The sequence below is a fragment of the Tamandua tetradactyla genome, chromosome 16, assembly GCF_023851605.1.
Source record: "Tamandua tetradactyla isolate mTamTet1 chromosome 16, mTamTet1.pri, whole genome shotgun sequence".
NCBI classification, from domain to species: Eukaryota; Metazoa; Chordata; class Mammalia; order Pilosa; family Myrmecophagidae; genus Tamandua; species Tamandua tetradactyla.
This window is the reverse complement of record NC_135342.1, coordinates 7,681,027-7,692,595: the sequence shown is the minus strand read 5'-3', so window position 1 is coordinate 7,692,595 and position 11,569 is coordinate 7,681,027.

The following is an 11,569-nucleotide window of genomic DNA, read 5'->3' as shown; positions in this document are numbered from 1 at the left end:
TCAAGAAAAAAAAAACCCTGAAAGCTTTGGGATATATTAAATGGACCCAGGTTCCAATGCGAAAGAATTTCCAATGGACAAAGTGGGAAGAATTTGAGCAATAAAATATATTGCATGGTGTTAAATTATAAAATAAAGTGCAAAATAAATATACTAAGGTGAACAATTATAATTCTATAAAGGAATGATGGAGATTTCTTCCTTATAAGGTATCAAATGATTCAAGTAGATACTTACCCAGTAGGAAGTGTACTTAAGTCAACACCCACTCACCCCATATATGCCATTCTGTTCTCCGTGCTTGAGTCTAGGCTAATTAGAATAACTTCCTTCTAAAATTAGAGCAAGAAAAGGAAACCCAATAAATTAATAGTGGAGAAACCTGGCAAGTGTTTCCTGAAACAATTGATCAAGGTTATAATCACTAGAAATAAATTATGTTAATTGAATGAAAACCTAGATAAGATATACCTAACGGAGGAATCATATCCTCACAAAAGTCATATTTGGTCGTGATTCCTCAGACTGTGTGTGTAAACCCATTTGTAAATAGCACTTTGAAGATGTTATTAGTTAAGGTGTGTCCAAACTCAATGACGGTAGGCCTTAATCAAATATGACTGAAGTCTTTATAAATACAGGAAATTGGACCCAAAAATAGAGGCCACAGGAATAGCCAATGTAACCTGGGAGAAAAAGAAAACATTTCCATTTGCATTGGCAATTAATGGAAAAGTCAAGAATCCCCAAAGTTTGATGGCCAGCCAAGAGATACTGACCATAGAAGGTAGCAAGGCTTCCTGTTTCTGAAACCTTGAGTTTATATTTTCCTGTTGTTAAACAAACTAATTGTATGGTATTTGTAGCTGAGAAAGTAAAACAGATATGGTGTGTTGAGATGTAATAATGATTCCCAGAATGAACTCCAGAGTTTGGAACCCATGCAAAACCAGGGGAATACTGATCTCTGGTCTATTTCTCTCCAGTGTCCTTTTCTGTGTCTCCAGAAATTTATATACATAGAGTGGAGGCAGAGGTACACAATCTCCATAGGTTCCAATGTCCAAGGATTGGTTATCCCTTGGACATGGTTTACCTGTGTATTTGTTCTTTCTTTCACTCTTGTGAAATAGCTTGTGTTTGATAACTTGTAGGATTCATTGGTTTCACATTCTTCTCTCCTTCTTACTTGAACCCAAGGGTTTCCAGGTGGGGGACTGAACCCAGCATTTCATTGCATTAGAATAATGACAAAATTAATAGCAATAGCTTTGTATTGTTCATTATGGACATACTTGTGAGTTCTTTATTTTAATTTTTCAGAAAAATTCTTCTATTCACCTAATATTCCAAATGAAGAAGGTAATATACCATGAGGAAAAGGGTGCAAAGATAGTTCAGGGGTAGAATTTTCACCTGCCATGCAGGAGACCCGGGTTCATGCACTTCCCTAACAACAAGCACACCAACAAAAACAAACAAAAATAAAACAAGTGAAGCTACAATAACAGAATATTCACTTGGAAAAAGAATGAAAGGTGACCTTACCATACCAAAAAATTAATAAAAATAAAATATATATATATACCATGAGGACCATAACTTGGAAAAGGTTATCCAGCTACAACACGCTAAAGTTGGGGCTCCAAGGCAGACAGTTGATTAAAGACTTCGTGTCTTTAACCACAATACTGAAGAACAATAATAAAATTTAAAAGTGCAGTGTCTATCATGTCCAGATATTGTACCTGAATAATGCACATGTTCATTTCAACCTGGCATGACCCTAGAACATGAGCATAGGTACTATTCCCATAACATGGTATATAAAACCATTTAAATGGAAAGCCTTAATTCAAATTTAGTAATCTTGAATACTCATCCAAATTATCAATGCTCAAACCTTATTTTCTTAAACATAATGAACATACCTCTGAGGTTCAACACTTTGTTCTGCCATTTAAAATAGTTGAAACATCACTCCTGCTAGGAGGAGTGGCTACCCTCCCAGAAGGAGACATAATTTTATAAAGTTATCTAGGTTCCAGGAAGATGCTCTTAGTCTCTAACCAGTTCCCAGAGGACCACCTGGGCCCAGTCTCATAATCTAATTGGAATATATCCACTATTGCATTAAAAATATCATGTAAACTGCATGTAAGCCTCTAGAAAGGAGAAGAGGAGAAGACAGAGAAGGAGAGAAAATCTTATCCAAGAGAAGAGGTGGATGCTCTGCTTGGGGCATTCCCAGTTGGACCCTGAAAATACTGACTCCAGGATCCCCAGCACTTGTCTTTGGGTGTTGGTGCTGTTCTGCCTGGTGATGTCACTATGTCTTATTTCTAACAGTTTTTTTAATTATTTTCCTCATAAATTCAGTTTCTGTTTCATTGAAAGTCTGTGTTGCCCAGGAATCTGAGACTAAATTAATTGGCCACACATATCAATTGCCTTTTGTGCAACATAGGCAAATTCTAGTTTAATATATGCATAGTTTTAAAACTTTGATAAAAAGAAGCAATCATAAATTTCATATAGAACACTGCAGGACCATTGTAATAAAATCTTAGAGCACATGTAATGATTCATGATTATACATTTATGTCTTTGAAGACAGCCAAACCCAGAAACAAACCTACAATCCCTTTTTTCATTCTCACCTTATTGACAGACATAATCAGTTTTCTAAGAAATAAAATAATGAGTGGAGCTTGTAATAATGAAGAGAATACCCAAGTGTTTTCATTAGTGGCAGATGATGCAATTATCTACTTGTAAATGAAAGCAAAAAGGGTAAACCTCTGGTATTATTAAACTTAGATTTTAGCCCAACTCCTGTGTTCAAAAGCAATGTACCAAAATCAATACCATTTACATGTGTGCCAAAACAATTAAAATATATTTTACAAGATAGAATATTCAGAACAGTATCCCAAATCAAATGGTTCAGAGAATAGTTCTAATGTTAAGAAAAGAAGAGGTTTAGGAAGAGAATTATAAACAATTCCACATTGACATTACAGAACATTTTAATAATTTGAGAGTGACATGTATCTCTAGTTGGAATAAAAGTGTTTAATCACCCTAAACTAATTAATAACGTAATCAATTCCAATCTAAAGTTTTTTTTCTGAGAGTATGACAATGCAATTGTAAAATATAAAGGAAGCTGTGTTTAAAATAGCAAAGAGTTATTGAAAATTAACAGTTTGAGGGAATTGCCTTACAAGATACCACACTCTTTCTAATAGAATAACAAGACAATGGTATGTTATAATTATGAATTGAGAAACTGATGAAACATACTCGATTTTCCTAAGACAGATGTTCTTATATAATAAATACTGAAATGTCAGAGGTGGCTTGGCCTATCTATAAGGGATAAATGGATTACATAATAAACATGGGTAAAAAGAAATTTATAGCCTACCTTGTAAGATTTACATACAAATGTGTCACATGTGTAAAGGACCAAGCATGAACATGGAAAATATGAAAGAAGCCCATTAAATTTAAAGAAATTGTACATTTATTTTCTGTTTGAATGAAAAATAAAATAAAATCATAAATATCAAAATGATATTTTTATATTTGTAAATGTATAATGAATTTATAAATAATAAAACTTATTTTTTACTTCAATAAATTAGTTTTTAAGTTGGAAGTCTACTTAAAACAAACTAAATGCAGGTCCTGAAGCAAATTGTGATTTCAAATTATTTAGGCTGGAGGTCATCCCAGGAAGCACATGAAGGGCATTGAAGGAAACAAGAGGAACCAGAGAAGGTGAGCAGTATAGGATGGGTTATAAATCATATTATTTTAATTCATAAAAGCAATTTTAGTGCCTTGAGGTAAAGAATTAACATCCCCTCATGCATAGTGTTCATTATCATTTAAGGCACTGAGAACCAGTGTCTTAAAGAAAATTTATTGAGTCTTCTCCAGTATGAATGTGGGTCCAAATGGGAAATTAAAGACAGGCAGGGGGCTGGTATTAGTCATAACTGGTTTATGGGAATGGCGTGTCCATATCAGGTTGGTCAGGCAAGGAGAGTGTTCTAGTTTGCTAGCTGCCAGGATGCAATATACCGGTAACAGAATGACTTTTAAGAGGGGAATTTAATAAGTTGCTATTTTTCAGTTCTCAGGCTGAGAAAATGTCCCAGTTAAAGTAAGTCTATGGAAATGTCCAATCTACGACATCCAGGGAAAGATGCCTTAGCTCAAGAACACCAAAGAAATTGAAGGTTTCTCTCTCATCTGGAAAGGCACATGGTAAACACAGTCAGGGTTTCTCTCTCTTCTGGAAGGGCACATGGCAGACATGGCATCATCTGTTAGCTTCTTCTCCTGGCTTCCAATTTCATGAAGCTCCCTGGGAGGAATTTTTCTTTTTCATCTCTAAAGGTCGCTGGTTTGAGGACTGTCTGCTTCGTGGTGTTGTAGCATTCTCTGCTCTCTCTGAATCCCTTAGTCTCCAAAATGTTTCCTCTTTTATAGGACCCCAGTAAACCAAGCAAGACCCACCCAAATGGGTAGAGACATGTAGTCACCTAATCCAGTTTAACAACCATTCTTGATTAAATCACATCTCCAGGGAGATTATCTAATTACAGATTCAAAAATACAGTATTGAATAGGGATTATTCTGCCATCAAGAATGGGATTTTGATTAAAACATGGCTTTTCAAGGATCCATGCATCATTTCAAACCAGGAAAGAGAGATATGTATTTTCCCATATCCCTGCTTGTGAGGAAATATGCTTTAAGGTGTATGGATTGTAATTATGTGAGAAAATGTGTGTATCTATGGGTGTGCATGCATGAGTATCTGCTCTGTGTAAGTGTAAATGTGTGTGAGTATCTGTGATAGACGTGTTCTTTTTAAGGTTCTAATCCTTAACTTATACATGTAGAGATATTTGATAGTGGACTTGGGTAAAACAAGAATTTATTTGTAGGTAAAGCCAAAGGAATAATTTTTAACTCATATTAATGATTACAAAAAGAATGAGTGCTCATTAATGAAAATTCAGCCAAAAATAATGTTAGAGGACTTACATGACTATTCAATGCTCTCAAATTCAGGAATCAGCTTCATTTATCTGGTAGTTAAATGAATGACATCAAACTATCTGTTCATGGTGCTTTTATTATGAAGTCTCATAAATTTGTCCTTCCTCTAGATATTGGCTTTTTATACATCTTACCATGACTGGATCTCCAATACTGGTAAGGTATATTATCCTTAAAAAACCCATATCATCTAGATTTCCAAATTAGCTGACACAGCTTGCTTGCTATCATATACTTCCTTTGTTTCGGATTTTGAAACTGTTTCTCAGGTATGTTGATTCCATATTTTGTGTAATTATGTAAATCAGAGTGGCCCAGTGGTCTAAAAATCAGTAATTGCCCACTTTGGTGTAGAAGGATGTCTTAGGGAGACAGACTATTCTCAGAGATACAAACCCTTTGTTTCTAGTAACTCACTTATCAGAACTTGACATCATTTTCCCTCTGCATGGGAGAACTTGCCTGTTCCAATGAGCCTGGAAATAGAGGAGTCTGGCCAAAAACTTTTGATGATCTCTTTAATTGTGCTAACTAGATAATTATAATTGGTTTTCATAATTAGCAATTGTGAAAAATGTTTTCAGAAAGACTCTCAGATTCCAAGCCTGCACTGTCAAGGCCACACCAGGTGAAATGATAATTGCAGTTCTGTGGATAGGTAAGGTCACAGAATCTCAAGTCCATAACTCAGGAAATGGCTGCCTCCCTCCCACACACACACACATTGGCTGTCATGACTTCACATGGAGCCCACTGTATTTGCAGGTGGAAGTAATCAGTGAGTGTTTACTATTTCAGTAAATAGTGTTTAACAGAAGGAGACATATCAGGAGTCTGGGAAAGTGACTGCATGAGAAAAGAGGTCCTTCAGAGTTTGAATTGAGTCCAGTGCCAAAGACACACAGGAAGCACAAACCATTCCTGTGGCATGGGCTGAGCTCTTAAAGAGAGATGGGATCCCAGCCAGACACCAGTCTCTGATGGCCTCTCATGAGATTTAATATAATCCTCACTGATAGGGATTATGGGTGATTAATCTAGGTGACTAAATATCTTTTTAAATAAAATGTGCCCAATCCTATAGTTATGAAATCAATTGTTGCCTAACCACCCTTATAGGAATCATGGAAACAATTCTCAGAATTACAAGAAGTGTGTTTCTAATAGTTCTAAACATGTAAAAAGTAGTAGGATAAATCTACAGGAATCATCTCATCCTGTGTTGAAACAGCAGCTGTAAATTGAAACTGCTGGGATGCAAATGGTTCTGTAACTCTGGGACTGTGATATGCTTAATCAAGACAGTAATTATGTCTCTACTGAAAACATCCAGAGTCTTTGATTATGTTTTTTTCTCTTTTCCTTCTTTAAGCCACAGAAACAGAATTTAGGGAATATAGAACTTCATATTGTGGTTTTCACTCAGCATCTGCTAAGCTCTTATATACATTTTGATAAAGCTCCAGCTTGAAAATATTCTAATAAAAATCCAAAAATCTGTGCATTCAATTAATGATATACAAATATTTTAATGTTTGCAGATTCTATTGCTCATGTTTTCATTTTAAAATCTTTCAGAAATAAGGGCGGGCAATGGTGGCCCAGCAGGCAGAGCTCTCTCCTGCCATGCTGAAAACCCACGTTTGTTTCCCGGTGCCTACCCATGCAAAAAAAAAAAAAAGATAAACTCTTTCAGAAATCGCACTTTATAGCTATCAGTTTTATTTGAGTCAGGCATTAAAATATACCTAAGCACTAACTTAGTTTATACCCTCCAATGTGTTAATTCATCTTAGTATTTCATGGCACTCACCATAGGAGAAAATATGAGATTGTTCCATGATTCTTTCAATAGGGGAAAATATCCCTTTTCTTCCTGACATGAATGCAGATGAGTCAGTCTGTTCCTATCCCAATATGGAGACATTGTTTCATTAATAAGGTATTACTGTATCATGGAATTTTTTCTTTGCTACTTTTCTACAGTCTGCATTTTGTTAGGACCTACATTTTATTAAGCTCTCTAAATCTTTCCTCATGGACAGTATAAGCCTTTATACAATATTTATGCATGTAAGTAGAAAATTGCTATAACCAAAATTGCAAAATACAATACCACCAGGATAAAACCCAATGGCAAGGTATAAAACCAAATGTAAATATAGGTATGTATTTCTGGAAGAACATTCTACATAGCTTTCTTCCCATAGCATGGTCATTAAAGGCACTATTTTTGCAACAAACCCACCAGGTTTAACTCAAGACTTTATGTCCAAACAGGATGAGAGTTTTGACAAATCACTTAAAGTGTCTGTATATGTTTTCCTCATCTTTCTAACAAAACTCTTAATAATGCCCAGCTCATGGATTTGTGAAGAATAAAGAAGTTAACTCATATATGACCTTCATACATTCTAATTTGCTTTTAAATATCATACACTCAACTCATAAATGCCTCTTAATAAAATAGCACATTTAAAAATTCTAAGGGAGAATGAATGTGAGCAGAGAACACTGGATTTTAGGAGACATGATAATTATAGCTGACATCTCCTATTTCCTTTCAGGCTCATCTGACTCTGAAGTTACATATCAGTCACTGTGAAATTGCAGAATGTCCTCCAGGGGTCTGGCAATAGGGGTGGTCTTCTTATTCCAGACTATAGCTTGAATTTTTGGAAATTTTTCTCTTCTCTATAATTACCTCTGCCTTCATTTTGCTGTGTGCAGGTTAAGGAACACAGACTTGATTCTCAAACACGTTATTGCGGCCAATTCCTTAGTTCTATTCTCCAGAGGGGTCCCTGAGACAATGGCTGCATTAGGGCAGAAACAATTCTCCAGTGATTTTTGGATGCAAACTTCTTTTCTATATTCACAGAGTGGGCAGGGGTGTGTCCATTGGCAGCACCTGCCTCTTGAGTATCTTCCAGGCCATCACCATCAGTCCCAAGAACTCCAGGTGGGCAGAGATTAAAGTGAAAGCTCCCAAGTACATCAGCCTCTCACAGCCCAGTGTTGGCTCCTCTTCACACTGGTAAATATTTTTATTCCTATGTATGTGATGGGCAATTGGAGAAATGATACCATCAAAAAGAAGAAAAGTTTTGGGTACTGTTCTGCTAATGTACATGACAAAAATCACAGTCTCAATCTCTGCTTCATTGCTGTCCTTCCCTGATTCTGCATGTTTGGGGCTCATGCTCTGGATCAGCAGCTCCATGGTTTCCATCCTGTACAGGCACAAGCAGTGGGCCCAACACATTCATAAGACCAACCTCTCCACCAGATCCTCCCCTGAGTCCAGAGCTACACAAACAATCCTTTTACTGCTGAGGATCTTTGTATTCTTTTACACCCTCTCCTCCATCTTTCAGGCCTGTATTTCTATTTTTGATAATATTAGCTAGTTGCTGGTGAACTTGAGTGTGTTATTTGCTTTGTGTTTCCCAACTGTCAGCCCCTTTGTTTTCATGGGTCAAGACTTCAGTGTCTCCAGACTCTGCTTTGCCTGGGTAAAGAATATAAATTCTTCTAATCTTATGGCTAACATATAATGCATAGGTTTTGCACAATGTTCATTTGTTTTTTCAGCTATCTCCACAGACTTGGAAGCAGAATTATGAAACTATCACAGTGCAATAAAGTGGTGAGCAGTAACATGATCCCCTGCTCCCAAAATATAACAATAAATAGAAAAAGAATAAGTAAATAAAATGTTAAAAATTTATGCTAGATGAAAATATCTATACTGTTGAAATTTAATAATTTTTTTCAGTGGAGTTAGTCTAAACAATTAAAAGCCAGTAGGTTCTAAAACATTTTGGAGATTATGGGTGAAAACTTTGTGTATGACACTTGCAATCTGATATTACACTTACTCTGAAATTAACTAAGCAGAGATGTTGACAGAGTTCCTTGAGAAAGGTTCATGTGTGAAAGTCATTCAGAAATCTGAGGAAAATAATGTTCTTATGTCATATTGAGTTAGCAAGGGGTGGAACTGGACAACAACTTCAGTTTCTGTACAAGCACTGAGATTAACATTATGAAATATCTACTTTGAATCCTTAGAGAACTGTGAGTTGTTTGAAGTATAATTAAAAACATTCACATACAGAAATGGTCAAATTCAACTGCAGTGGGATAAAGAACAAGACAAAAATATGTATTCACTGACTAAAAAGTGAGCAGTAGTTTTCTTGCCCCCTCCAGGTTTGATGGGGGTTCAGGGGCCTATCACAGTGGGTTATAATTTAACATGGAAGCAATGAGTTCTGTGTGGAAGAACTGCTCCAGCATTACTATGCAGAATTCATTAAACATTCCCTGCAGGTAGGTGATGGCTAGGAATGGAGAACTTCAAAAGTCCAGCACATGTGGAATACTTCTCTAGCCTCTATTGTATGCCTGACATCCAGGCCAGTGGGATTTGTTCATTCATTAGTTGTTTCTGAGGGCAATATTTCCAGGGGAAATATTGATTGCCATGTGAATGACCCTACTGGAGAAATAATTTTAATATTCTCAAGGAATGAATGTATGAGCCAAGAACTTTACATTTAAACTGTTCTCATGTATAAAGGCCATAAGCAAATACTTGTAAACATGTAAGTAACCTAAGAATAGTGTCCTGTAAGTCCTGCTTTCATGAATCTATTTGGGAATGATCATAATGATGGAAAAATTTGGACATAATGTCTAGGATAAAGCATGAAATACATGAACTTATTTATTTGTACAGCTATGTTTAAAACATGAAGGTAAGTTGAACAAAAATATATGTAAGTGTCATATGTCCTGCCAGTGCAGTAATAATGCATGCAACAAAAAATGACATGAGTAACAGTAATTGAAAAGGAAAATAGATATACACTGAGATTACGGATATACCATGGATCTGACTAAATACCAGAGCACATGTAATGTAAATTGTAACGCAAACATAATACTAAGTACTGAAATAGAGGGTAGAAAAGGGAAAATATGGAGGGGTATGCAAGTTTGAGAGTAGTGTGTACCCCAGAAAAGCCATGTTTTAATCCTGATCCAATCTTGAGGGGGCATCCATGTCTTTCAATCCTGATTCAGTATTGTAGGTTGAAAACTTTTAGTTAGACTGTCTCCACAGAGATGTGATGCACCCACCTGTCGGTGTGGCCTTTTGATTAGATGGGGATGTGACTCCACCTATTCCAGGTGGGTCTTGATTAGTCATTGAAGTCCTTTAAAAGAGGAGACATTTTGGAGAGAGCAGACAATGATATAGATGTTTGGAGATTGAGATAGAAATAACCAGAACCTGAAGAGAAGAATCAACCCCAGAATATGCTAAGCTCAGAGATGAAACCCAGAGTTTTGTTCCAAAACAGCTAAGCTAAGGTTCACAGACACTTAGGGAGGAAACCTCCAGCATCAGAGCTTGGAAGCAATGAAACTAGAAACAAGGACCAGCAGAAACCAGCCACGTGCCTTCCCAGACCACCATTTCTTGAGCCAAGTTAACTTTCTCTATGTGCCTTAGTTGGGATGTATTTATAGCTATAGAACTGTAAACTTGCAGCTATTAAATGTCCTTTTTAAAAGCAAATAAGTCATGCCATGGTGGCTCAGCAAGCAAAGTTCTCACTTGCCATGCAGGAGTCCCAGGTTCAACTACCGGGACCTGCCCATGCAAAAAAAAAAAAAAAGCAAAGAAACAGTAAATATTGAGAGTTAAAAACGAATGATCCATCAGATAAAGCTGTATGAATTTCAGGATTCTTAGATGGCAGACATTTATGTATAATGTGAGAATGTCAGCTAGGCAGTTTAGAGGGAGTTTGGGGTTGCACTCTCACATCTCCAAAGTGAGGAACTATGTATAGCATTTCATGAAACTGGAAGCAGTGGGGGAATAGCTATTTACAGAGATTATGCCATGAATCCTTTTTGATGTTGAATTTGTGGCTTGTGGATTTCCAAAGAACAAAAGAGTGATTTTTCATGTGTAGGAGGGATTTCAATACAGCTATCTCTATATTTACATTTCAATGATTATATGAGAAATTACTAATTCATATTGAAAAACAAGAATTAGTTTGGTCTAATGCATAAGAATTGAATCTTGGAGTACCAAAATAGAAAAGATATTTTTTCTCTTACATATGACACATAGAATATTTTTCACCCATTATACCACACAGTGTGGCACACAAAAGGGAAGTAAATACAGACATACACAATGCACATATATATATACACACACACATACATAATTTTTCAATTTTTATATGTGTGTTTGTAGGTTTCTATAGATATGTGCATGCATATATGTGTTTTAGGTGAATATATGTTTGTGCATGATCATTGACATAATGATTTTTCCATCAAATAATATGGAAACATTATATTAAGAAGTGCAATGATACTAACTACAGTAACAAGTTATTTTAAAATTAATGTCTGTTTTATCTGATATTTAGACAGTCATGATAATTGTTTAAGTTG